Source organism: Ceratotherium simum, chromosome 13 (assembly GCF_057802395.1).
Source record: "Ceratotherium simum simum isolate JZ-2026a chromosome 13, ASM5780239v1, whole genome shotgun sequence".
NCBI lineage: Eukaryota > Metazoa > Chordata > Mammalia > Perissodactyla > Rhinocerotidae > Ceratotherium > Ceratotherium simum.
In genome coordinates this window covers 16912917-16939821 of record NC_141912.1, presented here as the reverse complement: position 1 = coordinate 16939821, position 26905 = coordinate 16912917, and the positions used below count along the sequence as shown (strand labels likewise).

Here is a 26905-nt window from a genome sequence, read left to right as displayed (position 1 = left end):
CTTTATTTTTTTTTTTAATTAACCTGCTTTTTAACTTAACAGAATAATGCTTTCCTTTCCACGTGAATACTATGTGGCTACCTTGTTCTTTTTAACTGCATTTCTTTTTTTCTTTTTTTTTTTTTTTTTTTTTTTTGCTAAGGAAGATTCGCCCTGAGTGAATCTGTGTCAGTCTTCCTCTATTTTGTATGGGTCGCTGCCACAGCATGATTGACAAATGGTGTAGGTCCAGCCTGGGATCTGAACCCAAGAACCTGGGCCACTGAAGCGGAGCCTGAGAACTTAACCACTAGGCCACGGGGCCGGCCCCTGCAGTTCTTTTTAAATGTATTTCATTATATGGATGAATGATAATTTATTTACTCAGTCCCCTATTGATGGATATATTGATGGCTATTGATGGATAATTTTTCACTGTGAACAGAGTTCCAGTGAGCATTATTATATATTTATTTATCTTTGCCTTCTTAACTAATTATTTTCTTAATATAGATTATTTGAAGTGGAAACCTAGGTAAAAGAATATGAACCTAGGTAAAAGGATATGAAACCTCCAAATTGCTTCTAGAAAAGTTGTACATAAAAATATTTTTGGAAGACTAAAAATATTTTTTTAAGAAAAAAAGCTTTGATGAAAATGAGGCCCCAAAAGTCCATCAACTAGATAAATAAATGTGGTATATCCACATTTATCTAGTTGTCCATCAGCTAGAGAAATAATGGGATATTATTCGACGATAAAAAGGAATGAGGTACAGATCCATGCTACAACATGGATGAACCTTTAAAACTTTATGCTAAGTGAAAGAAGCCAGTCATAAAGGATAAATATTGTATGATTCGATTTATATGAAATGTCCAGAACAGGCATATCCATAGAGACAGAAAATAGATTGATGGTTGCATAGGCCCCCTGGGATTTTGGGGGGAAATGGGCAGTGACTGCAAATGGGTGTAGGGTTTCTTTTTTGGGGTGTTGAGAATGTTGTTCAATTAATTATGGTGACGACTGCACAACTTTGTGAATATACTAAGAACCGTTGAATTGTGTACTTTAAATGGGTGAATTATATGGTATATGGATTATATCTCAATAAAGCTGTTATAAAAAAAAAGAAGGGCAGGATGAATTGCCTCAGAGCAGACATATAAAATGGATGGTTGGCAAAGTGCACATGTAGACATTCACAGCCAATAGTTTTCTTTTAAGAAATTCTTTTAAGAAATTTAAAATTAAGAAACTTAAAAGTCTTTCAGTAGTTAGAGATTTTTCTAGGTGGGTGGTTAAGGGAAATTTCTAATCTTTAAGTATTTTTTTAATGTTTCATTTGGATTTGTTTAGATATGATTAAAAGTGTATTTGAGGATTATTAGACAAAGATAAATTCCTAAGATTGAGAGATAGTTATTGCTTTGTAATTTTGTCAGATACTCAACTGTTGAATAAATAATGCTTTTGTTAAAATTCCTTGGGGCGTACTCATCCAGAAAATAGGGTATGAGAAAAGAATGTATGTTTGTGTACATATGTTCTACTATCTGTTGGTCCTAAAAAGTGTAAGAAGGTAAATTTGACCAGTGAAACTCATAGTTACAGTACTTCATTTGGTAATCCATTAATAAATCGTTTTATAACAGCACATGTATTTGAGTAATTATATTTTTAATGTTTAGTTTCTCTAATCAAATATAAAGTTTGCATTTAGATTTGTTCAAATCTCCTCTGGTTTGTTAAAATTGAATTAGATTGCTCTCAGTTCTTCTTTTCCTTACATGTTAGGAAGCAGAGATTTGTAATTTTGTATTTATGGAGATCAACAGAAAAATCAGATACCCCACATTCTGAGACTCTGCCAGATGTAATTTACATTTAAACAAAGATTTACAAAAGAACAAAGATTAAGTTAAACAATTAGAGCAGTATGCTACAGACTGTATCCTGGGAAAGCTATTTGGGTCAATAGTTTTTGTTTTCAACAGACTCTTGCATTGTGAGTGCCCAGTAAATTGGTTGTAATTAATAATTGTCTTAGTGCAAGCCTTTGTTTAGGAAGAAGGGAGCTAGCTCGAATAAGTTTGTGACTGCATTTTGTGGGAATGTATCATGTTAGTGAATCAGTGAATTTTATTAATATAAAAACCTTTATAATTATTAGAGTCCCCCAGTAGTATAGTGTCTCTTAACTGTGTTTAGTTTTGGCCTCTTAGTTTGTCATTCTTGAGGCATAAAAGCTTCAGATGGCACTCTTTTTTTTTTTTTTTTTAGCTTATATGCAGTGTTATGACAATCTGTCTAGTGCAGGGCATTTTAAACTGGAATCAGTGAACCTTCTGAAATTAAATGTAAAATGATGTTTTTATGGATGCATGTGCAATTTCCAAGGGTGAGAGTTTATATCTTTGGACAAAATTTCAGAGGTTTCCACAGCTCTAGAAAATTAAGAAGAGTGGCATCAGGTTTTTTTGTTTTTGTTTTTGTTTTTTTTTTTGGTGAGGAAGATCAGCCCTATGCTAACATCTGCCAATCCTCCTCTTTTTTTTTTTTTTTTTTTTTTGCTGAGGAAGACTGGGCCTGGGCTAACATCCATGCCCATCTTCCTCCACTTTATATGGGATGCCGCTAAAACATGGCTTGCAAAGCAGTGTGTCGGTGCACCCCCGGGATCCGAACTGGTGAACCCTGGGCCGCCGCAGCAGAGTGCGCACACTTAACTGCTTGCGTCACTGGGCCGGCCCCTCGGGTATTTTTTATAGTTGTGGTTAGGAGCGTGGTTTTCTTTTCCTATCCTAACTGCCTTCCCCCTCTTCCCCTCCTTAGGAGGCCTGCACTAACAACAAAATACATTACAGACCCGGTACATAGCCAAGGTCTCCAGACCGTCACAGTTGTTTATGCTAAAGTGCTGAAATATATCAGCACTGCCTATTTTTTCTCTAATCACTCAGTAGCCAGAATTAAAATGTTGTGGGTGGCTTTAATTCATAGCTGGAAGGCCTTTGTGGTTACTATAATAAATATCTAGCAGAGCCTTCCCCAAAGCCATTGGTCACATGCTTTGTCTCACTAGTAATTAACTTATCAATGAGCTATGGTGCACTCTGCTGACTTTTTCCTAAAAGATTTATACTTATGGCATACCAGGGCACGATAAATTTTTCTATGCAAAGTGCCTTTTTGACCCAGAGGAGGTTAATGTAAATTTCTAATGAGCTGTGATGTATGGTGGTAGGTGAGTTTCAGCATCTCCTTTGAGATGGCATACACTCCCATCTCATCTGGTCTTATTTTTCCTTAGGTCATGTTGTATATTTGACTTGAGTATTTATATTAAATATAATATTGTAAAGCAAGAGGCTGTTTATCATTAGTAGAAAAATATCAGATCATGGATTTTGCTTTCAAAGAGCTTATGTTCTCCCGCTATTGCATAGCCCTTCTGTACTGTAAAAGATGACATGTGATCGAATATGTGTCAAGTTTGGGAACAAAGACATTTTCCTTTAGTGTTCATACAGCCTAAGTTATTTTGCTTTGGAAAATCTACAAGGTTGAGAAAGCGAATTGGTGTCTGTTGTTGTTTTCAGAAGTTGGGAGACATTTGGCTCTTTGTCTTTCTTATTCCCCAAAGAAAATGACATACTTTTTAAACAGAAATTTATCAATCTACAGTGTCCTCTCTCAAAGCGCCACGATTTTTGGGGCCAGGTGAAATCACTTCCCTACTTGATGGCAACTAATTTTAGTCAAGGACACTTTAACAGTGAAGTCAAACCTGCTCTGATGCTTCTGTCTGGACGTTCCAGCACCTCTTGGTCTGAGACCAGTGGGAGGGAGCAGGCAACTCAGGTATGTGAATCATGACAATAAAAAATGATTCAAGTTGAGGGGCTGGCCTCGTGGCCTAGTGATTAAGTTCGGCACGCTCTGTTTCAGCGGCCTGAGTTCGCCGGTTTGGTTCCTGGGTGCAGACCTACACCACTCCTCAGTGGCCATGCTGTGGTGGTGACCCACGTACAAAGTAGAGGCAGGTTGGCACAGGTGTTATCTCAGGGCAAATCTTCCTCAAGCCAAAAAAAAAAGTGATTAGAATAGGATAAAGGCAAAAAAAGTAAGTTCTCAGTATCAAATGGTATTTCCTATGCTGAGTTTTTAGTCTCTCCTTGAGCAACAGTTTTAATTTCTTTTTAATTTTGAAAAAAATGTCCAGTTGCAAGAGTAGCAAACGTCCACATTTTAAACTTTTGCTGCATGTGCTTCATGTCTTTATGAATGTATATATATTTTATTTTTTGAACCATTTGAGAGTAGGTTGCATACATCATAATCCTATAGTTCTTAATACTTAAAGGTGTATTTTCTAAGAATATAACCAAATGTAGAAAATTTAACAAAGTTTTGAAATTTTGAAGTTAGAGGAACCTGAAAGCAAAGCAAAGTAGCTAGCCTTAATTATTGTTATCAAATTTTGCTAAAATAAATTTGCTAAAATAAATAAAGTTCATCTCTCTAAAATAGAATGATTTAAATTTCCTTTATTTAAAATAATTTTGAAATATTGTGTATATAATAAAGGAGTATATCATTTATATGTTTGGTTTTAGCAGTTAAGAAAAAATGCAAGTACCTTATATCACTACCCAGTTTGTACTTTTGAAGCCCCTTGTATGACTTTCCCAATTCCATTTCTTCCCAGTTCCCCTGAAAGGAAATTACTCTTCTGAATTTTGTATATTACTTTCCTTTAATTTTCTTTATAATGTAACTAGAGTTCATTTTATACTTGCCTGGTTTTGACATTTTTGTAAATGGAATGATACTCTTTGCACTTTTTTTCCCCCATGTTATTTGCTGAACTTTGGGGATGATAGCTTTATTGAGGTATTTATCCATTTAAGTGTGCAATTTGATGAACTTTGGTAAATGTATACAGTTGTGCAACCACTTCCACAGTCAACTTTGTTTTTGAGATTTATTCGTTCATGTTGATGCATGTTGATCCACTTTTGCTGTTGTGTGGTATTCCATTGTATGAATGTACGACAGGTTATCCTTTCAATGTTGATGGACATTTGAGTAGTTTCCACGTTTGGGCTTTTATGAACAATGCTGCTGTGCACATTGGGATTGCTGGACTGTAGGATATCTGCCTGTTAAACTTTACTATATGTGTGTAAAATTGTTTTCCAAAGTGGTTACATCATCAGTAGAACATGATAAGGTTGCTACTTATGATAATGATAATACTTAATATTGTCAGACCTTAAAATTTTCATCGATTTAGAGCTGTGAAATGCTACCTCAACTGTGGTTTTAATTTGCATTTCCTTCATCACTAGTAAGGTTTAACATCTTTTCGTATATTTATTGTCTAGTAATTTGGTTTCTTTTGTAAAGTGCCTGCTCATTTTTTGCTAGTTTTGCCTATTTTTTTGCCTTTTTCTATTGATTCCTAGAAGGTATTTACATACTATGCATATTACTCTTTTGTCATATGCAAGTATCTCTTTCCAGCTTGTGGTTTCTCTTTTCACTTGATTTTCATTTCTTTTATCAGAAATTCTAGTTTTAAAAATACTCAAACCTACCCTTTACCTTTATTTAAGGTTAATGTCTATGTGTCTTGTGTTAAAAGGTCCTTTACTACTTGAAGGTCATGAAAATGCTCTTGTATTTTCTTCTACAGATTTTAAAGTTTTGCATTTCACATTTAAATCCTTGAAATTCATTTTTAAAAATATGGTACGAGGTAGGGATTCATTTTCCCTCCATATAGATAACCTGTTGCCCCAGCACTGTTTATTGGATAGTCCAGCCTTTCCCACTGATCTGTGATCTGTCATGTCAGGTTTCCAGATAGCTAAGGATCATTTTCTGAGCTCTCGATTCTGTTTCAGTGTTCTCTTTGTGTGTCCCGGAGGCAGCACCACATCCTCTGCATTACTGATAACTGTAGGAACAGCTTCCCTACTTTGTTCTGCTTCAGGGGTGGCTTGGTCCTTCTTGTAGATTTCCATTAAGAAACTATTTTATGATTGCACTGGATGTATAGCTCAATGTGGAAAGAACTGACATCTTTGCCTGAATTTTCTAACCCAAGAAATGGTATCTCTCTCAATTTCTTCTTTAACAATAGAAATTTTAAATTTAAAAAGTCTTCGTAAAGTTCTTACACCATAGCTTTTGTTAGATTTGTACCTATGTACTTAAAATTTTTTTTGCTATTTTAAGTGGTATCTTTTAAAAAACTTTCTTATTGAAGTATATAACATGATACATGCATTTTTCTGTATGTATAAATGTACAGCTTGCTGAATTTTAAAACTTAACTCCAGCACCCAGATCAAAAACCAGAACATTGGCATTTCCCTAGGAATCCTCCTCATGTCCTTCCGCTTCACTGCCTTCCCCCCAGGGCCACCACTGTCCTGACTTCCAGGCCTGGCTCAGTTTGACCTGTTTTTGTACTTTATGTAGATGAGTCATAGAGTATGTGTTCTTCTGTTTCTGGCTTCTTTCTCTCAGTGTTATTTCTATGATCATCCGATTGTAGTTGTAGATTGTTCATTCTCATTGCTGTATAGTTTTCAAATGTGTCAGTATAGCACAAGTGGTGATTTTAAGTTGCATTTTGTCTTTTTTCTTTTGGCTTAGTAATGCTCTTGACTTGAGTATCTACTGATTTTTATAGGCAATAACTTTGCTGAATTCTCATTAATTCTAATATCTCTTTGCAGATTGTTTTGGGTTTTCTTTATAGTTGATCATATTGTTTGCTAGTAATGATATTCTGTTTTGGCTTTTTTCCTGCCAGGTCCTTATATCTTTCATTTGTTTTGGTTGAGATAAGAAACAAGCATAAAACAAATCAGATGCAAAAATCATGGGATCTATATATTATGAATAAGTTAGTCAGGTTTTCTTCAGATTTTGGAAGTGAAATTGAGCTGAAATTTTAGTGTATTTTTTATGAGAAATACTGGGGTTCTGCTGCCTTCCATTACCTGTGTGGTTTGGACTGGGTTATGTTTGGGAGGAGTGAGACCAGGGACAGTGGCCTCTTTGTCCTCGACCTCTGGTTCGTGTGTGTGCAACTGGAGATGAATCTCTTTCGTGGGATCTTGACAAGCCGTCACAATTGGTTAATCTCTTCTTGGTTTATTAGCGTAGCTGGATATCCAAAAGATGTAGAGAGGTGGTAATTTGTGTTCTAGCGTATGTTTGTTGTTTAATTGAATGAAAATAGAAAGGCACAGTAAGTTCTCCTCTCCTGGATCTGGGTCTGAAGGACTCTAGTCTATATGGATCAATTGCACTCCTCCTAGAAAACAGGGTGAGGTTTTAAAAGAAAGTTTAAGTCACAAAAAGTCTTAAATCACAAATCACCATGTGATTTCTCAGGAGATGACAGTGATAAAGGCATTAAACCTCACTTGTGAAGTCTCAACAGGGAATTTTTATCCCTACAAGTTAAAGCCGATTGATCACCCAGTATAGTAATATACTTATAGGCTGAGATGCTGAGTAGTGAGAAAAGTCTTTAATAAGTATGTGATGGTTAGAAAAGCATGTATTTCTAGCTCATGATTCTTTTCTCCTATGTGTTGAGGGTGGATGCAGGAAAGTGATAAGCATCGGCTTAATGTAGTTGAAGTTTTCTTAACTGATCTCCGTTTAACCAGTTCACTGCATTAACTGGTGCTCCTTACCTTTCTGTAACACAAGTCAGCTGATGTCCATGGTGAGTCAAATGTCCGTGGACATCCAGGTTGGATGCCCAAGCAGTTCCACCCCCTCCCAGTGGAGTTGTAAACTACCAAGCGTCAGTAGTAGTTGTCTTTATGTTATGGAATTTAATTAAATATTGTGTAAGTTGATGAAATATGAATGCGGAAAGATGCACTTTCCATGAAAGGTAGAATCAGTGAAGGTGAGTTCTCAAAGTGTGGTTCCCAGATAGCAATGTCAGCATCCTCTGGGAACTTGTTAAAAATGCAGATTCTTGGGCTCCACCCCAGACCTTCTGAATCAGAAACTCTGGGCGTAAGGCCCAGAAATCTGTGTTTTACCAAACCCTCCAGGTGATTCTGAAGCATGCTAACATTTGAGAACCACTGTGCTAAAAAATTATTGCAGTTGACTTAAGTACAGGAAAGTGGGAGGATTATAAAAATATAGGAAGCTTCTGCATTCAGATTGTTTTTCAAAGGTCTTTTAGTTCTTGATCCTCTTTAAAGAAACAGAAACCAAAAATTAATACTGCATCGTGGTGTACTTTACACAGAAAAAACACCCAGAACTTCATTTAGCAGACCATTCTCAAAGAAATGGCCTTTCCCTCACATCTGAAGATGGTGAATGAACTTTTATATGATTTAAATTCACATGAAAATGTTTAAAAGTACAAGTATCAATTTTCATGATTCTCTGCTTTAACCTACTTTTTCAACTTACTGTCCAGCTGCCAAAGCCAGTCCATAACAGAGGAGGGCTTTGATTATGTTTGAGAAATCTAATAACCAGGGCTCATAGGCATCCATCGTGTGCTGGAAGAGCTGGTCAGCCAGTGTCTAGTCTGAGATACATTATCTCATTTAATCCTTACCACAACTTTATGAGGTAGGTACCCATTTTAGAGATGGGATGAGGCTCACATTTGGAGATTGTAGAGCTAATTAAATGACAGCACCAAAATTTAAATCTAGGTGGACTGCAGATTGTCCTGCTGGTGGCATAGTCTAATTGTCAGTGAACAGAAATATGTATATTGATGTGGAATACCTTGCATCATTCAAAGAGAACAAGTAATATGGTATCTACGGTGAGGCTTTTAATTCTCACCATGGGCTTCCCCATGCCCCAACATTTCTGATAATAATGTTCATAATGAATTATGTACAACTCATCTCTTTCTGAATCATACATATAGTGAGTTTCTGCTGTATTTCACTCTGAACTGATAATTGAAGCAAACAGCAAATGTATTTTAGTTTGCTAGGGCTGCCATAATAAAGTACCGTAGACTGGGTGGCTTAAGTAACAGAACTTCATTTTCTTACAGTCCTGGAGGCTAGAAGTCTGAAATTAAGATGTGGATAGGGTCGGTGTTTCTGAGGCCTCTCTCTGTGACTTGTAGATGGCTGTCTTCTCCCTGTGTCATCCCTCTGTGCATTCTTTGTGCTACTCGTTTCTTATAAGGACACCAGTCATATTGGATTAGGGTCCATCCTAATGACTTAATTTTAACTTAATTACCCCTTTAAAGACACCATCTCCAAATCTTGTCGTGTTCTGAGGTACTGGGGGTTAGTACTTCAACATATGGATTTTGGGGAGTGGGGGGACACAATTAAGCCCATAACAACAACAGAGATGCTTTTAGGTAATTAGAGTTTCCCCAGAAGGTCAAGATCTTTGATTTGAGATTTGAATATCCTTGACTTTTCTTTCTTTAATAGAATTAGACCAGAGTTCATGGAACCAGGCTGTTTGAAATCCAGGTGAGAGCAAACCAGCTTCTTAGTGGGTTTTAGGAGAGTAATATATTCGGTAGCAGAATGAATTCCATCCTTCCAAGACCGATTAAAGCTTCTTTGATGATTTAGAATCACGTTTGTTAATCCTAACCAATTAAAAAGTTTGTCATAAAAAACTGCCAACTACAGAATTCTTGTTATAGGGAAAAAAAACTTGTATGACTTGAAATGCAAATAATCCTATTTTACATCAAGTTAATTATGCAGCCATTACTCCAAGTCCTGCCTTCAGCTGTATTTTACATATGCTTCTCCTGTGAGATCTGCTCCTGAAAACCCATCAGCTGTTTCTGGTGAGGGATATGGGACTTCTTGCTTAATTCTGTTGGTGCATCTTGAAAGAAGAGAAACAATGATTGGAAGGACAAAGTATGCCCTGTATGTGATTGATTTTTGACCCCTAGTTAGGTTGAATCTGTAGGTTCACTAACAGTATTTTCCTCCCATATGTAAAATCGGTTCAACAGTAATGCTTTCTCCATAACAAATAATTTCTATGCACAAATCCCTCGTTACTCAGTGTGGTTTGTAGACCACCAGTGTCAGCATACCCTTGAGAGCTTGTTAAAAATGCAGAATCTCAGTCCCCACCCCAGATTTAGTGAATCAAAATCTATATTTTAACAAGATTCCCAGGTAATGTTTATACATATTCAGGTTCGAGAAGCATTCTTCCAGATGGTGACAGTAGCAAGACTTTTAATGGAACTTTTCACAAAAAATACCCTACAATGCATTTCGTTTCTGTTTTCTGTTCCAGTGTTATGTCCAGTTGGTCTAGGCAGAATACTGGAGAACTCTCTCTGGCTCATCACTTACCAACTGCATAACCTTCTCTTCCCTTTCATTTCCTCCTTTATAAATGAGGATAAGACTTTAGTGTTGCAGGATTGAAGGAGTACATGTGTGTAAAGTTCTTAGAATAGTGCTGGGCACAGTAAGTTCAGTCATGTTGACTTTTGCTATTATATTATCTTTATTATTACCACCGCTGTCACTGCTACTGCTGCCACAACCAAAGCAAACAGCAATTACTTGGTCTAGGAAAATGCCTACTACAGAAGGGAATAATAAATGTCACAATTATTTTATGATGAGCAATTTTCACCATGAGTACAGATGTCGTTCCAACCTACCAGCTAATTCACCCAATCTTTTAAACCTCTCTTTGAAATAAACACAAAACTGTAGCAACATATTTAAAAGCTTAGTGGAGAAAAATGTCCATGAACCATCCATTTTCTCCCTTGCCTGTCTACCATGGAGAAGCTCAAGGCTCCATGTTTTAGTCAGGAGTTCTTTGTTTAACGGAAACCGTTATATCCTCCCCAGGAAAGCTTTGTCTGCAATAGTCATTGTGTATGTGTGCTTGTTACAGCTGGCAATCCAGAAACCTGGGCTCTGGTCCTGCCTGCCAGAGCTGCCATGCTGACCTGGGCAAGTTGCATATATGTGAAATGAGGTTGGACTTGATAATTGCTGGTATTCTCTGATCCTGTGAGTGTATAAAGCATTCCAGTACAACTTCCGTGAGACTTCGTTTCCATTTCAAATGGTTAGAGTCGCAGACTCTAGAGAAGATTCTGTTCAGTGGCAGCAAGAGAATTGAATGATAAGCTTGAGCTAGAATGGCCTTGAGGAGCTATTGTAAATAAAAACAAATGGAGTATAACTTATATTTCTTTGTTGTATTACGATGAAGTATATCATCACTGTTTTGCTGGAGATTGGATTTCAGATGTACTAAACCATCTGTTACTAAGATATACACCAGAATGTCTTATGTCTTCCTTGCAGGAAATGTTGTTTATAGATGTCTTCTGTTGTTTTAGTGTTGTTAATATGTAGCAGATGCACGGGAAGTGGGGCAGAGGAGAGGATGGGGAAAGAATCCTAGAGCACCTTAGAGTTTTTCCAAGATTTAAATTTCTCTTTGAATTTTTATTCTATTGGAACAAATAATGGAGGTCTTAAAGAAGGAATTTGTGCCAACTTGCTTGCATAGCAATTGCACACGTATTAGAGTTAAATGACTCTTGTCTTTATCATCACGAGGTTTTTGACATACAAGGCTATAATATTTCATGAGATTGGTTGACTAAATTGAACTGGTTTTATAGAATCAGTAAATAAAAATTAACTGAGTACATCCCACTAAAAACACTACCTTTTCTTTGCTGGGTAAAGATGTAGCCTCCAAAGGAGTTAAATTCTGAAGACTTTCAGTTCCAGGATAATGATTCAAGGAAAACCTACATATGGCAAGAGGATAGAGGAAAGAGATTTTTTTTTTTTTTGAAGTGTACCATATTGAATCCATTATAGCTCAGAAAACTGAGATAGTAGTTTCTGACATTTCAGTGAGATTTAGTTGCCAAATTTCTAGAGGGAAAGGATATTTAAAAGTTAATGCTTCTTTATTCTTTGCATAAAGTTTGTTTTAGATCAAGTCATAAGCATATGTTTCAAGGCTGCCATAATATAATAAGCCCTATTCCTCATTAGGTGAAAGGGTAGACTCACAAATTCCATCATCTTTCAGGACTAGTGTATATATTCCATCTTCCTGAAGACTTTCATGATTTCTTCTGCTGGGTGCAATGTCTCACCCTCCTAACTCTTGGAGTACTTCATACCATTCTTGTTGCATTGATCACATTTTATGTTATTTTACCATTTTTGTATTCTTGTTTTATTACTATTCCTTCCTTCCCTCCTTCATTCAACAGGTCTTTGTTGAGCCCCTACTATGTGACAGGCACTGTGCTTCCTAATTGGATTGTAATCTGTTAAAAGCAGGACGGGGGGCTGGCCCTGTGGCATAGTGGTTAAGTTTAGTGCACTCCACTTCAGTGGCCCGGGTTCACAGGTTTGGATCCTGGGCGCAGACCTACACCAGTTGTCAGCCATGCTGTGGCAGCAACTCACATATAAAATAGAGGAAGATTGGCACAGATGTTAGGTCTGTGATGTCAGGGCTAATCTTCCTCAGCAAGAAAAAAAAAGCAGGATAGGTTCTTTTCTATTCTTACATTGCACAACTAATATGAATTAGTTGCACAAATGCACAAATGAATATCAGTGGTTGAGATGCTGGTGTCCATCTCTAGAATTCTGTAATTTCACTTATCAAAAGCCTGAGTAAATCACCCCAGTTCTCCATTTAAAAGTCACTTTTGGGCTGGCCCCGTGGCTTAGCAGTTAAGTGCACGCACTCCACTGCTGGCGGCCCGGGTTCGGATCCTGGGCGCGCACGGATGCACCGCTTCTCCGGCCATGCTGAGGCTGCGTCCCACATACAGCAACTAGAAGGATGTGCAACTATGACATACAACTATCTACTGGAGCTTTGGGGGAAAAATAAATAAATAAAATTATAAAAAAAAAAAAAAGGCACTTTTGTGGGGTCAGCCCCATGGCTTAGCAGTTAAGTGCGCACGCTCCACTACTGGTGGCCTGGGTTCGGATCCTGGACGTGCACCGACGCACCACTTCTCCAGCCATGCTGAGGCTGTGTCCCACATACAGCAACTAGAAGGATGTGCAACTGTGACATACAACTACCTACTAGAGCTTTGGGGAAAAAAAGGAGGAGGATTGGTAATAGATGTTAGCTCAGAGCCGGTCTTCCTCAGCAAAAAGAGGAGGATTAGCATGGATGTTAGCTCAGGGCTGATCTTCCTCACACACACACACACGAAAAAAGGCACTTTTGCTTCCCATAACTATTTGAAGAGAACTTCTGTCGCTTTTTTAAATCGTTACAATTAGACATACTGTGTCTTCAGGACTGTGGACTAAGCTCTTACAAGCTATACTCAGCCGTTATGAGAAGGAACATCTACAGGGGATGAAGGACTAAAACAATCAGAGGTCACTGCCAAGATCACTGTTGCCACATTGAGAGCGTGCTTTCCCTTGGATTTAGGACCAGCCAGCAAGAGCAACTCTTGGAATTACCGGAGGTTTCCAGTTGCCGTTCTCCACTTTGGATTGTTAGTGGCCGGTCCTGAATCCAGATGCCCTTTTCCTTTTCTCCTAACAAACTTTCTAGTTGTTGCTACTCATTTTTTTTTTTTTTTGAGGGAATGCAAATACATTTAAATGTAACACATACATCTGCTTCCTAGAAATCCCATGATGCTTGTCAAAATGAATGATACAGTTTTAAAAATAATGTATTAGTATTATTAATTTTACTTGTGAATATGGACAGTTGAGATTGTTGCATTGTTGACTTGCACGATGTTTGTTAACTTCCCTGAGCCTCGTCTATGAACTAGGGTAATAGTAACCACATCAAAGGGTTACTGTGATTCAGTGAAACTATATGTGAAAATTACTTGACGCTAGGCCTGGCACATAGTACCTGCAATTCCCTCTGCTTCCTTTTTCTTCTTACGACATTGCTTTGGAGTGTGAAGCACAGAATGGTGCATAGATTAAAATTTCTCAAAGATATGAAGCTTGTGTGTGTGTGTGTGTGTGTGAGAGAGAGACGCGTACCTTACTGCATTGCTGAAAGTTAAAGGCAATGTGAAATAACATGAAATATATATGTTGGTCTTTGCCCTCTGTTCCTGACACAGAGCTCCTAAACCCTTGTAAATAGGGGTGCTAGGAGAATCTTTGGTTCTAATCTGGTCTTTGACCCAGTTCCTGATAAATAGTTCCTAAGACCTTTGTAATTTCCTGAGAGATGGGAGTGGCTGGCACAGAGCTCCTAAATCCCTTGGAATTTCCTGGGTGACAGGAACATCTTTTGTTCTAATGCGGGGACTCTCTCTTTGATGGGGGCTGGTCACCACGAAGACCAAGCCATGATTAGAAACTTGGAACTTTCAGCCCCTCCCCCCCCCCACCATTCTCCAGAACTGGGAGAAGGATTGGAAATGGAGTTAATAATTGATCATACCTACATGATGAAACCTCCATTAAAAAAACCCCAAAAGTATGGGGTTCAGAGAGCTTCTGGTTGGTGAAGAAACACATCCATGTGCCAGGAGGTGGCACACCCCAACTGGGCCACAGGGACAGAAGCTCCTGCACTTGGGACCCTTCTGGACCTCACCCTATGTATGGACCTCTTCATCTGGCTGTTCATCTGTATCCTTTGTCATATCCTTTATTATATAATAAACTGGTAAGTGTAAGTGAGGGTTTCCCTGAATTCTGTGAGCTGTTCTAGCAAATAATCAAACCCAAGGAGGAGGTTTGGGGACCTCTGATTTATAGCTGGTTGTTCAGAAGCACAGATGATAACCTGGACTTTCAACTGGTGTCTGAGGTGGTGGGAGGCAGTCTTATGGGACTGAACCCTTAATCTGTGGGGTCTGATGCTAACTCCAGGCAGTTAGTGTCAGAATTGCGTGGTGGGGAAAACCCACAACACTGGTGTCAGGTGTGTTGTGAGTGTGAGAACAAACAAGAAACAGTGGGTTTTTTCTTTTTTTTTTTGTGAGGAAGGTCAGCCCTGTGCTAACATCTGCCAATCCTCCTCTTTTTTTGCTGAGGAAGACTGGCCCTGGGTAACATCCGTGCCCATCTTCCTCCACTTTATATGGGATGCCACCACAGCATGGCTTGCCAAGTAGTGCATCGGTGCGTGCCCGGGATCCGAACCTGCGAACCCTGGGCCGCTGCAGCGGAGTGCGCGCACTTAACCACTTGAGCCACTGGGCCGGCCTCCAGTGAGTTTTTTCTAGACAGGCAATGAAGAGGAGGCTCAGCCCTCTCCCCGGACGGCTGATGAACTGTTCTAATAGTGTCAGTTTAACATTGACTTTTATGGCTGTGGTATGAAGTCACTATTAGTCATTCATATTTGTTTGAGTTGGTTGTGTGGGGTCTTCTGTGTTATTCTCACTGGGGGAAATTTCTTTGTTTTCATTAAAAAACAGCCTCGCTGCAGTCAGAACATGAGATGAAAGGAGGTGAGGTTTAAAGAGCAGGAGATATTGTGGTTTTAAAATCTCTTTTAAGCCAAGTAAACCATCAGATTTTATCGTAACTCAAGAATCAGGTTGGAAATGAGTAATTTATCTTTTCGAAAGCCTCATTTATACTAATCAGTGTAGCATAAATCAGTTTTTGAAGTTTGAAATTAACTGGCTCTTTGTTATGTACCTGTATGACTCTAAGAAGATAAAAATTCTTGTTTACAAGGTACAGTCTTATACAACTGTCCAGGGTAGTCTTTCCCCTCCCCCCTTCTTTACAGGTTTAAGGGAGAGCCCTGAATTTTGAGAGAATTGAAATTCCCTCTCCTTTTAGGGGCTGGTGCTTAGAAGTTCCTGGAGCTTCCAGAGTAGTAATTCTCAACATTGGCTACATGCTAAAAATTACTTCGGTGCTTTTGACACAATACTCTGCACAGGCCCAACCCCAAATCACTTGGTGAGGACGGAAGAATACAGATGCATTGCTTTTCTCGAGGCTGCAGTGAGGACCAGCTGCCTGCAGGATTGTGTGCCCAAGTTTCTTACACCCGCATCCCCCCCAGCAGAGTTGGAGCTGAGCCCGGGGCCAGTGGCGCTGAATTTCCCTCACTGAATTCCGGGGCGGAGCGGGGCGGGGGGGGGGGCGGGGGGTGCTCGTCGTGGCTTTTCTGCTTCCTACTGCCTTAGGCCTCAAACTGGCTCTCCTTAGCAGGGATTATCTGCCAAGGACAGGAGGAGGTTAAGCAAGAACCATTTTTTCTGAAGAGAATGTTTCTTCAGAATCTAATTGTGACATTTATTCAAGAGAGTGACTAATTTAGAAGAAAAGATTACTAAGGCATTAAAATGTTCATTGTAGAAAATTTGAGAACTAGAGAAAAGCACAGACAAGAAAAGAAAAATATCTACAAGCCCACCTCCAAGAGAGAAACACCATTAACATTTTGACCTTTTAATGCCCCTCCATCTCCCCCAGGTAAATGAAGAAAATAACAAAAATAGCCAAAAATAATCTTTCATTTATTGAATATTTACTTGGGAGCAACAAGTGAAGTTGCTGTTGCCCTTACACGTGATAAGAAGCCTGAAGTTCAAGGTGTAAAGGAACTTGCTTCAGGTGTTGCAGCTAATAAGCCGATATAGGATCTACCTGATTGCAAGGTGAGGGATTCTAATCCTTGTAAGACTTATCTATTTATATTTGTGGATTGCTTAAAAAGGAATTAGATCACAGTCTACATTGGACAGCAGCCATATTTATGACATGCGGTTAACACAAGAGTGTTATTTTTAGATGTTGTCTTTTTATTATGACATTACTGGGGAGTCTGTGTTTATAATATTAGAATACCATTTGCCAGAGTATTTCATTTGACTTTTTAGCTGCAGAAGCGTGTAGCACAGGGCGAGTTCAAAGTTCCTAAATTAAGAATGGGGTGGTGTTCAGCCTCTCTTGTCTCTGGTAAGAAGCTGGCTTAGGTTTCTCCCATGACCACCTGCCCGTGAGTGAGTGTTGCAAGCCTGGGCCCTCCGCTCTGACCCCACCAGGGTCACTTAGGATATGAAGAAGGCCAGCGCCCTCTGACCGTTAGGTAGTGGTGTCCGAAATCTGGCCTCCTTGGTAATCACAAAGAAAATCTGCCCTGGATTTTATAAAAATATTTTTCCTCTTTTTATTCTTTTGTACTTAAATGGTTGTTTCTCTCATTCTTTAAAAAAATAAAATTGACCCTAAATGACACACTTTACATGAAATTAAGTTACAAAAGGCAGCTCTCTTTTTGTTTATAAGAAAAATATAACTCTAAATCCTATGTTTCCATAGTTACATTGCATTGTAATAAGATAAAAGTCAGACTAAAGGATAGATCTGAAAGGCACTCCAGGACTTGACTGAGATAAATGTGGTTCTAAAACTGCTCTGCCAAGGTTTTAGTGAGGAGCCAGGCAAGCCGGTTGAACTAGTTGAAATTTCCCATTGGAAGAAAGGCATTTCTAATGCTTTATGTTTATGGTAAAAATGGATCAAGGAAACTTGCGCTGTTGCCTCTGTGTTGGGAGTTTCTATTTCATCGATACCTGGAATCATCATTCTCTTTGGAAATGTACACAGTATTTTTTCTTTCCCCCGTGCAGAAAATCAATAAATTTTAAGATCTGAATTGGTGGTTTGATCATTCTGGTTTCTGCTCCTTTTTAGCTTTCATTCATTTGATTATTTTCTTTATTACTGGAAACTTTAGGCTGAGTGTGCATTTTGCTTGGTCTGAACTTTTTGTTTCTTTTATTCTGCTTAAATAAACTGCATTAATTTTTAAAAAATGAATGTCAGTTATTTAATGTGCTTTTGTAATTGGATTACTTGATGAGAACTGGAGTGGGAGAGGAGCGAGGAAATGGTATATAGTCAAAAAATCCAGCAATAATGGTTTCTATTTGAAGTTTATTGTTTTTAACTGTAAAACGAGTGTGAAGCCATCCAAATTGTTTGATTTTTGTTTTGTTTTCTCAATGTGAACTGAAAAACGATAGAATTAAGATTTGGTATAAAAATGTCAAAGAATGATTAATAGTCTCCACTGTAGAGTTGATACACGTAGGCCATCAGCCTGGTGTGTATTACCGTTAACTCGCTTCTCCTTGGACCCGTGTAAGTATACCACTCTTAGGGTTGGTAATTGATGCTTGTTTGCATGGCTCTCAATAAAGTTTATAGATTAGCTTATGCTGCTTACTGGGGACTGACCTCAAGTTTCATAGAATCTCTCCCTGTTTGATTGTATCACAATTCAGCCTGCTGTGTTCAATATATGAGAACATACAACATTGAAGACATTTTTGAAACTTGCAGCAGAACTTCAGGCAGGCTATTCATGAGGTTTTACCACTGGTGAAGTTATTGATCTCATTGATTGTCATTTCCTTAAAAATCTGCTTTATAGGGGAATAGTTATTCTAATTCACAAGAAAACTGAAGGCATTTTCTCCTTTTTTTTTTTTTTTTTTTAAAAAACACCCATTCCCCACCCCACCCCCCTGCCCCCCAACCAGGGGAAGGATACATTTATTATCTGTGTCATTAAGTTAAAAGGGCATAATAATAAAATGTCTAAGGGTAAAAAACGAGGTTGGAAAACCTGATTGAATTACTCTTCTTAAGAAGAGTGTACAATTTCTTCTATTCCTTTTTTTCTGTGATTAATACCAAGAAGTATCTGCTCTGAGTCAAAACCAGAACTCTTCACCTTTTTCACATAAAATGTGAAATAAACATGGTTTTATTTTCAGAGCAAGGGCCTAATTATTATAGTTCATTCCGCCTTTTAACTTTCTGTCTCCCTGTGGCCAGTCCTCATTGGTTTTCCACCCTCATATTGCACTTGTGTTACCGGCAATTGCTACTGGAGATTGTTGTCAGGAGCCCTCCTCACTTGACTTGTGTATGACCTTAGTCTATTGCAGGAAAAATAGCCATATACAAATAAGATTTTATTGCAGAATGAGACAAAATGGCTTTGCGTGAATGAAACTCTTAAGTATGTCACATCATCTCATAGTAAGAAGAGCAACCAAATTATGGATGGAGAAAATCTTCATGAGAAAAGGTATATTCTGTATTACATTTCTTAGTTACCTGTTATGGGAAGTGGTGGCTTTAATAATTTTGGTCCCAGCATACGGATTCTGATATTATTAAATTGCTATTATTATTAATACAGGTAAAATGTTACTTTCTAAAGAAACAGTCTGCAATTAAAGCAAAAGAGAAAAAAGAACACTTTAAGGCAGAAGAAACAAAAATATTTTTGTAACCCAAAGACAAAAAATATTTCACTGCACAGTTTCTGTTTTCAAGGAGGGTAGCCTCTGAGCAGAGCTATGAGTTCTATGGTTTGGCCTGGGCCTCGTCAGTCCCTCTCTTCATCCTTGGGATCATCTTTCCCTAACAGGGAAGGCTTTCACCTTCCTGGTGGCTACGGATCTGTACACACTCTCTCCTTCCTGCATCAAAATAGAAAAAGGTTGGATGATCGACTATTTGTCTTTCTTCAGCAGTCATTGCACTTCAACTGGAGCTTTTATTTGAGCTGTTACCTCCCTTTTAAGACTTAACCCTTATAACTAGCATTTATTGATCACTTGTTATATGGCTATTCCTGTGCTAGGTTGTAGGGTAGGTGACAGTATACCACTTTCTGAGATGAGGGCCATACATCTCAGAGAGCTCAAGTAATTTGTTGAAAGCCACGTGGCTCAGAAGTGGAGGTGCTGGGATTTGAACCCATCCTATTCTGACCCACAGCCTTCCGTCTTTCCTCTGAGCTACTTTGCCTTTGATCTCTAGTTGTGGGTTAAAAAGTTGCCCCTTGAAAGATATTGCTGTAATAAGCAGTGTGGTAGGTAGTCTCTGCTAGGATTTAGGACTTTTGTGCTCACTTAACTGGTTCAATCCATTGTCTGCCTTTTTGGTGGCTCCAGGCCACCGAGGTACACATTTTATGTTTTCTGGCACATGGTTTTATTTCAATGATGTTTCCAGACCATAACCACCTCTTACCCTCTACTTCTTGAGTACATCTAATATTACTAATAATATCATTGATAATAATGATGGCTAACACATATGGATGAAAAATTGTTCTATGTGCTTTACATAATCATCTATTTTACAAAACCCGTTAATCCCATTTTCTAAATGAGGAAACTGAGGCTCAGTGGGATTAAGTGATTTGCCCAAGTCACTCAGCTGGTAAGCGGTGAAACCAGCTTCCAGGCTGAGCATTCTGGCTCCAGTCTGCATGTTAACTGTTTCTCCATGGTGCTTTTCATCCTGTGCCTGCTATACCATGTCTAGCTCTACTTGTGAAGTTTCTAACAAAGAAGAATGCCATTGGAATGGACTCTTTTTCTTGTCACAAGGAGAGATTGCTATCCGATAAATCTTTTACAGATGCTATAGAATCTTCTTATTCTTGCCGTTTCTTGGGTTTCCTTTGTTGCCATCACTTGTCAGCTCCTAAATTCATCTTCTCTAATTATGTCACTCTTATAGAAGAGGAAACTGAGGCCCAGAGAAGCTCAATGTGCCCAAGGTCACAAAGCGTATCTATTTTATAAAGTAACAACAGATATTCTTTATCTTTCCATGAATTGATTTTTTTTCCAATTAAGCTTCTTAGATAACCTTGAGCACATAAAAAGCTTGACTTTTTCCTCTGCTTTACTATATTGTGGTTTCCCTGGGGCTGACAAAGATTTTCAAAAGATATGTATTCCAGAACTCAAGAAATAATTTGGAAGAATCAAGCGAAGTCTCCGTGAGGTGTTGGTGCTACTGGCTCCCATTTTCTTCTCTTTCCGTTCTCACAGACTTCCTCCTTGCTTCAACCGTCACACCGGGATCTGAGTCAAGACCCCTGGCCTTATACAGAGCTTCCGGAGCTTGCAGATTCTGGAATTTGTGCATTAGTGGTCTGCTGTAGTGGGACGGAGGTGACACAAGCAAGAGTGCTTGCGGGTGACGGTTCCAGTGTGTGCTGATTGGTGGGTCAGGGAACTATTTGCTGGTGCCAGAATGCAAAAGCAAGTTTCTAAGTAACCCCAAAATAGATTCATGGACGGGATAGAGAAGCTGATGCAGATGGTCCTTATTTTTTTTAAATGGATTTTGTTAGGTCCCCACATTGCTAAATGACTTGTTTATTCGGCCATTGATGTTTTTAGTCTGGCTGACTTGGGTGTTTAATTGCATATGTTATGTGACCATTTTGTGATATTCTTCACCCGTGAAGAAGGCATTCCAGCATACAATAGAGGATTTATGCAATATTTAGATAATTTTCAAAATATAAGCTTAGTGCCAAATATGAATTTAAAATTTTAAACAATGTGTATACCATGACCTCATTTTTGAGGGAGGAAGGTGTGTGTGTGTGTGTGTGTGTGTGTGTAGCATATATCAGTGATTCTCACACTTAGGCACACATCAGAATTATCTGGAAGGCTTGTTAAAATACACATGGCTGGGTCCCACCCATAGAGTTATTCAGTGGGTCTTATTCAGTGGGTCTGGATTGGGGGTCTGAGAATTTGATTTTCTAACAAGGTTTCTAGATACTGATCCCATTAGTCTGGGGACCATATTTTGAGAAACATTATGGGAAAGAGAAGCATAGAAAAAAGTCTGCAAGGATAATTCACCATAATATTCACAGTAGTTATCTCATTTCTGGGTAATGGGATTACAGGGGCTCTATATTTTTTCTTTTATACTTTTCTATATTTTATTTTTTTCCCAGTGACTAAGTAATACCATTATCATCAGAAGAAACAGCATTTAAAAATTTTTTTGAGGTTCTGGTACTTCTGTTCTCAGGAGCACTTATAGTTTCTCTGGTCCAATCTTATACTATTGACATGAAAACAAAGCTTCAAGAATTCAGTGTTTTGTGTCCCTTGTTTTCTATTTTGTCTTCCCAAGATGTGAGCTGTGAGAAGGGCCTATTTGTCACCTGGAGTTCTTATTTCAGTCATGGTGCTAAACACATGGTAAGTGTTCAATAGGTTCTCAGTAGTTCAGTTAGTTAGAACATCAGATTCTTTTTATGCTGCATCACTTCTCTTAAAACCCCAAGGGATCCTACTTCATGAATACAAATTATATTTGATATCCCTTTGGAAGGGGAAGCTATCCTCAGAATCTGAAAGAGGAGTAAAAAATTTGTCTAAGGCAACAAAATAAGTCAAGACCAAAATGATAATCCAACTCTCTTGACCTCAAAAGAAGCCAATCAACCAACCACTAACCAAAAAAACCTTGGCACTGAGCTGTCACTTTATCAAGTAAAAGGCTCTCCATCATTTGACCCTTAGAGGTTTAGGAAAAATATGTGCGAAACACCAAACATGAAAAACAAAGCTTCAAGGATGCAGTGTTTCCCATAAAAGATCCGCAAAATTATTATGCATATATGAGTTTCATTGATATTTTAGGAAGGCCTTCTCTTAATTGAAAATAAATTTAGATGTTGGCTAGTTGAAAAAACACAGGACTTAGAATACAGAGAGCTAGTTTCTGGGTCTGATTCTGTCAAATTTTAGATAAGTTACTTAGCCCCTTGGATTAAGCCCTAGTGGGTAAATGGGAATTTCGGCCCTGTAAACGCCTTGGATTGTCCCAGTGATCAAGTGAGCCAGCTCTCCAGAAAGCTGGTCAGAAGCATATTAAAACCCTAAGGCAGTGGTGTGATCTGAACAGTGAGATCACCACGGCCCCTTTCTTTTTCCCGGCCTTTGGTCTATTGTGGAAACTTACATAACTCCCCTTGCTTTTGCTTTAGAGAAGGTTATGGCAAAGTTTGGCAGGTCCAGGTTCTTCTTGTCTACCTTCCATCCCTGCCAATTTGGCCGTAACGCTTATTAGCCTTTGTATGAACTCTGAAGTCAGACAACTTTAGGAAAAGCAAGATCGTTTCTGAACAGTGTTTCTCCTGATAACACCATAAGTTCCTTTCCAACGACACTGTCTCCAGGAAGTTAAAGTAGTTACTGTCTACGGAAATTCATGGATCTGTTATATTAAAAAATGATCTCCTACCTGAGGAATTTGTTTGTCACTTCATTGTTCATGGCCCCTAGTAGGAAGCTCAGGAATTAGACCTTTGTGAGCTCTCTCTTAAGTTCTTATGGTACTTCACAGTTCTCCGTAAGCGGACACTTAATTCATCTACTTCCTGATAAGTAAATACTCCATAATGGTTTGATATATACTGACGAAAGTTTCAAAATAAATTGTGACTTTTTCCAGGAAAGGGGACTTTTTTTTCTGCTTTCTAGTTCCCATAGCACCTGGCCACATTTTGGGCACCTGTTAATTTCATCCTTCAAAGAGCGAAAGGATAATACACTTCACAAATGGTATCATCTTTTTACATCTTGCAGGCAGGCTGTAACCCCATTTTTAGTTCGTTTTCTTTGACTGAAGGTGTAGTGAGTCTCCTGTAGCAGGCTCCCTACTCGTCAGCTGTCCTTCGGCTGTGGGTGTTTGTGGACTGTCATCTGTGGTTGTGGGATCAGCACTGTCATGAAGGTTGGCTGAGGCACACGCATGTAGTGCTTCATTTCTGTTAGAGCAGGAGGCCAAAAGGGTGACCTGGTGAAAACCGGGTGACTAGAGTACGGTTTTCAGCCTACAATGTACTTTATTCTGATTTTTACAAAGCAGTTAATGATTTTAAAAATTGCAAGAGTCTTGTACCTTTTTCTTGAAGAGCTGCTTTGTTAGTTGGAGAAATTCTTTTCTGTTGAGTTATTGTTTGTGACATGAGCTTGTTCTGGAATGCTCACACGATCAAATTGTTTGTAATCTAGTGTTCAGCTTTTATGTTATTTCTAGTGTCTGTGATCTTACGTTAAATTCTTCCTCGACATTTCCATTGTATTCGGTCTTTCTAAGTTCACCTTTAAAATAATTGTGTGACCCAGATTATTCTGGCGTTGAAGTTTAGGGCTTGATGTGACCTCTATTAGGTGTTTTGCCAATGTCTTTTTAAACATTATAACTTTTTGGATGATTATCTTATGATGACATTTAACACTGTAGGGGAGGAAAAATAATTTCCCCTTTATCCTTTAGTTCTTGGCTGAGACCCCTGTAATAAAAGATAGGCTAACAAGAGAAAAACTAACAAGTTTATTAACTTGTATACCTCATGTGTGCATGGGAGATACCCAGGGAAAAATGAGTAACTTCCGGAGGTGGCCTAAGCCACCACCTTAATGGCATCTTCAGCTAAAGACAAAAGAAAGGGGGTGTGTGTGTGTGGTGAGGCAGTTATGGGAGGTTACCAGGAAAAGCTGTTATAAACAAGGGTAAGGTTTGTTATGCAGATTTAAGTCCCTAGCATTTCCTTTAAGGGTTTCATGGGATTTAGAGTCACCCTTCTCTTCCTGGTATGTTGAGGGGGATACCCTTACAAATGGATAGTATTTCCTTTATAAATGTATATGTCCCTTAAAAAAGGATAACTTCTCTGTTTTCTGAGCCTCTCCTGCATCTCCTGTTTCTCAAAATAATCCTTATGCCAAAAAAGCATATTTTGGGTGGCATAATCTGCTAATACACACACAATACCTGTACATACACATACAGTTTCTTACTTTGTACTGGTCTAGTATTAAGATGTCTTGGACAGCATGATACAGAGCAGCGAAGAGAAGGTATTTATAGTCCGGCTTTTTACTGCTTTGTAGTCTGCTTGCAGCATAATGTATACAGGAGAATAAAATGAACTGAATTTTCTTTTCTTTTGCTCCCTCGGTACCACTTTGGTCAGTGAAGTAGAACTAATTGTAGCTTCTGTCTCCCAAGGTGCCCTTTGGTGGTGGCCTTTGATGTAGTGTGCAAACTGGTATTGCCAGGTTCTAGTTGATTCATTTCACCGAATCTCCAGGTTTTTAGCTGCCTGGATCTACTGTCACCACCACCCCAGGCCTCCTAGGAGTATTTTGATTCTCTCCTGTTATCTATTCTGATTGGTGTGAAAGATTTCTTTGAACTTCATCTGAGACTGGTTTGTAGTACCTCAAACATTTTGGAGAATAAGAAACTCCAAGAATATGTTCACACAAAATACCCGCGCTATGGAGAAGCATGTACATACGTGAGTGTTCGTTTTGGTTCATCAAACCATATTGTGCCAGGTCTGATGAAGACGAGATGAGCTGGCCCAGCTTATTATCTCACTGACCTTGGTTTATTTTCCCACACTTAAACCAGCCTGGGAAGTAGAAACCTGAACTTCTACAGGAGATCCACAGCTCTCATATGTTGCGTTTTCTCACAGCCTGCACTTTTGCGCATTATATCTGATAGGATGATTCTAAACTGCCTTTCTCTTGAAAGTCTGTCTTTCACATATCACCTGGCTGATGATTGTGAGCAGTCACAGTGTCGCTGCCCGCCGGCATCTGCCTGTGGGGTGTTCAGGGGTTGGGCTCTGGTGCTGCAGGGGCTCCCACTGCTTGTTTATACTGTCAACGTTGACAACAGTGGTGCCATTTTAAACTGGAGTCGAAGCTGCCTTTCCAGAGCAACTGCCTTGCTGTCTTGAACCTTGGACTGGGCCAAACCTTTGGACTGGGCCAAAGCGGTAGCTGTTTTACAAGCAATTGTCTGAGAAGTCAGCGGAAGAACGGACATCCTGATCACAAATACTGAGGGTTGTGGACTTTCTGAAGATAGAATCAATAGTCAATCAATGTTTAGCCAAGACTAGCTCTCTGCCTCCAACTCCAATTAAAATTCTTTGTAATACAACCTCCCTTCTTTGCCTTGAAAAGCCCCTGACTTTTACTCCCTAGCGAGACACTATTTGAGTTTCTACCTGAAGCTGTGCTCCCTAAATTGCATTTCTTTGATCCTGAAATAAATGTGTCTCTGCCTCTCATTTTGGCTCTTTATTTTTAGGTTAACGATACCTAAAGTGTTCTTGCGTGGGCCAGCCTCCCCTGTATCCTCACCATCCTGTTCCCTCTGGGAGAAATCTTGCTCCCTTACTCTGTCTCAGTACCCAGTGATTTTGGAAGTAGGGAATTATCTGTATTCTGATTAGATTGTTTATTGTGGTATGATATGCATAACATAAAATTTACTATTTTAACTATTTTTAAGTGTACAATTCAGTGGTATTAAATGCATTCACATTGCTGTGCAGCCATCACCATTTTCAATTTTCAGAACTTTTTCATCATCCCACGCAGAAGCTCTGTACCCATTAAACAAAAACTCCTCATTACTCCATCTCCTAGGCCCTAGTAACCTCTATTCTACTTTCTGTCTGTATGAATTTGAGTCTTATAAGTACTTCATATAAGTTGAATCATACAATATTTGTCTTTTTGTGTCTGGTTTATTTCACTTAGCATAATGTCTTCAAGATTCATCCATGTCCTGACATATATCAGAATTTCCTCTTTAAGGCTGAATAATATTCCCTTGTGTATATACATCCCTTTTGTTTATCCATCATCCATTGATGGACACTTGAGTTGCTTCCATGTTTTGGCTATTGTCAATAATGCTGCTGTGCATACAGATATACAAATATCTGTTTGAATCCCTGCTTTCAGTTCTTTTGAGAGTATATACCCAGAAGTGGAATTACTAGATTCTTATTACATTTTAAGGCACCACTTTCAGATCTGACTATAAGGTGTGCTTCATCTGAATATATCTTAATTTACTTAAGCATTCTCCAGTGATTACACACTTAAATTATAAGTAACTTTTACATCAAACAATGTTTCAGTCTCTTTATTAGTCCTCTGCTTTCTCAGCGAGTGTGTAGTTGGGGGATGCCTTCTAGCCAAGAAGCAGCTAGCAACACTTTGTTTCAAATACCAGAAAAACTGTCTAAATGTGGTCTAAGAAA

The 26905-nt window shown here is 38.7% G+C and overlaps 1 protein-coding gene across 4 annotated transcripts in view; it reads left to right on the top strand.

Annotated features, from left to right (window-relative positions):
- The window catches only part of KIF13A (kinesin family member 13A), a 196498-nt gene that overhangs the window by 29762 nt on the left and 139831 nt on the right, over window positions 1-26905 (top strand). The gene's annotated exons all lie outside the window — the stretch shown is intronic.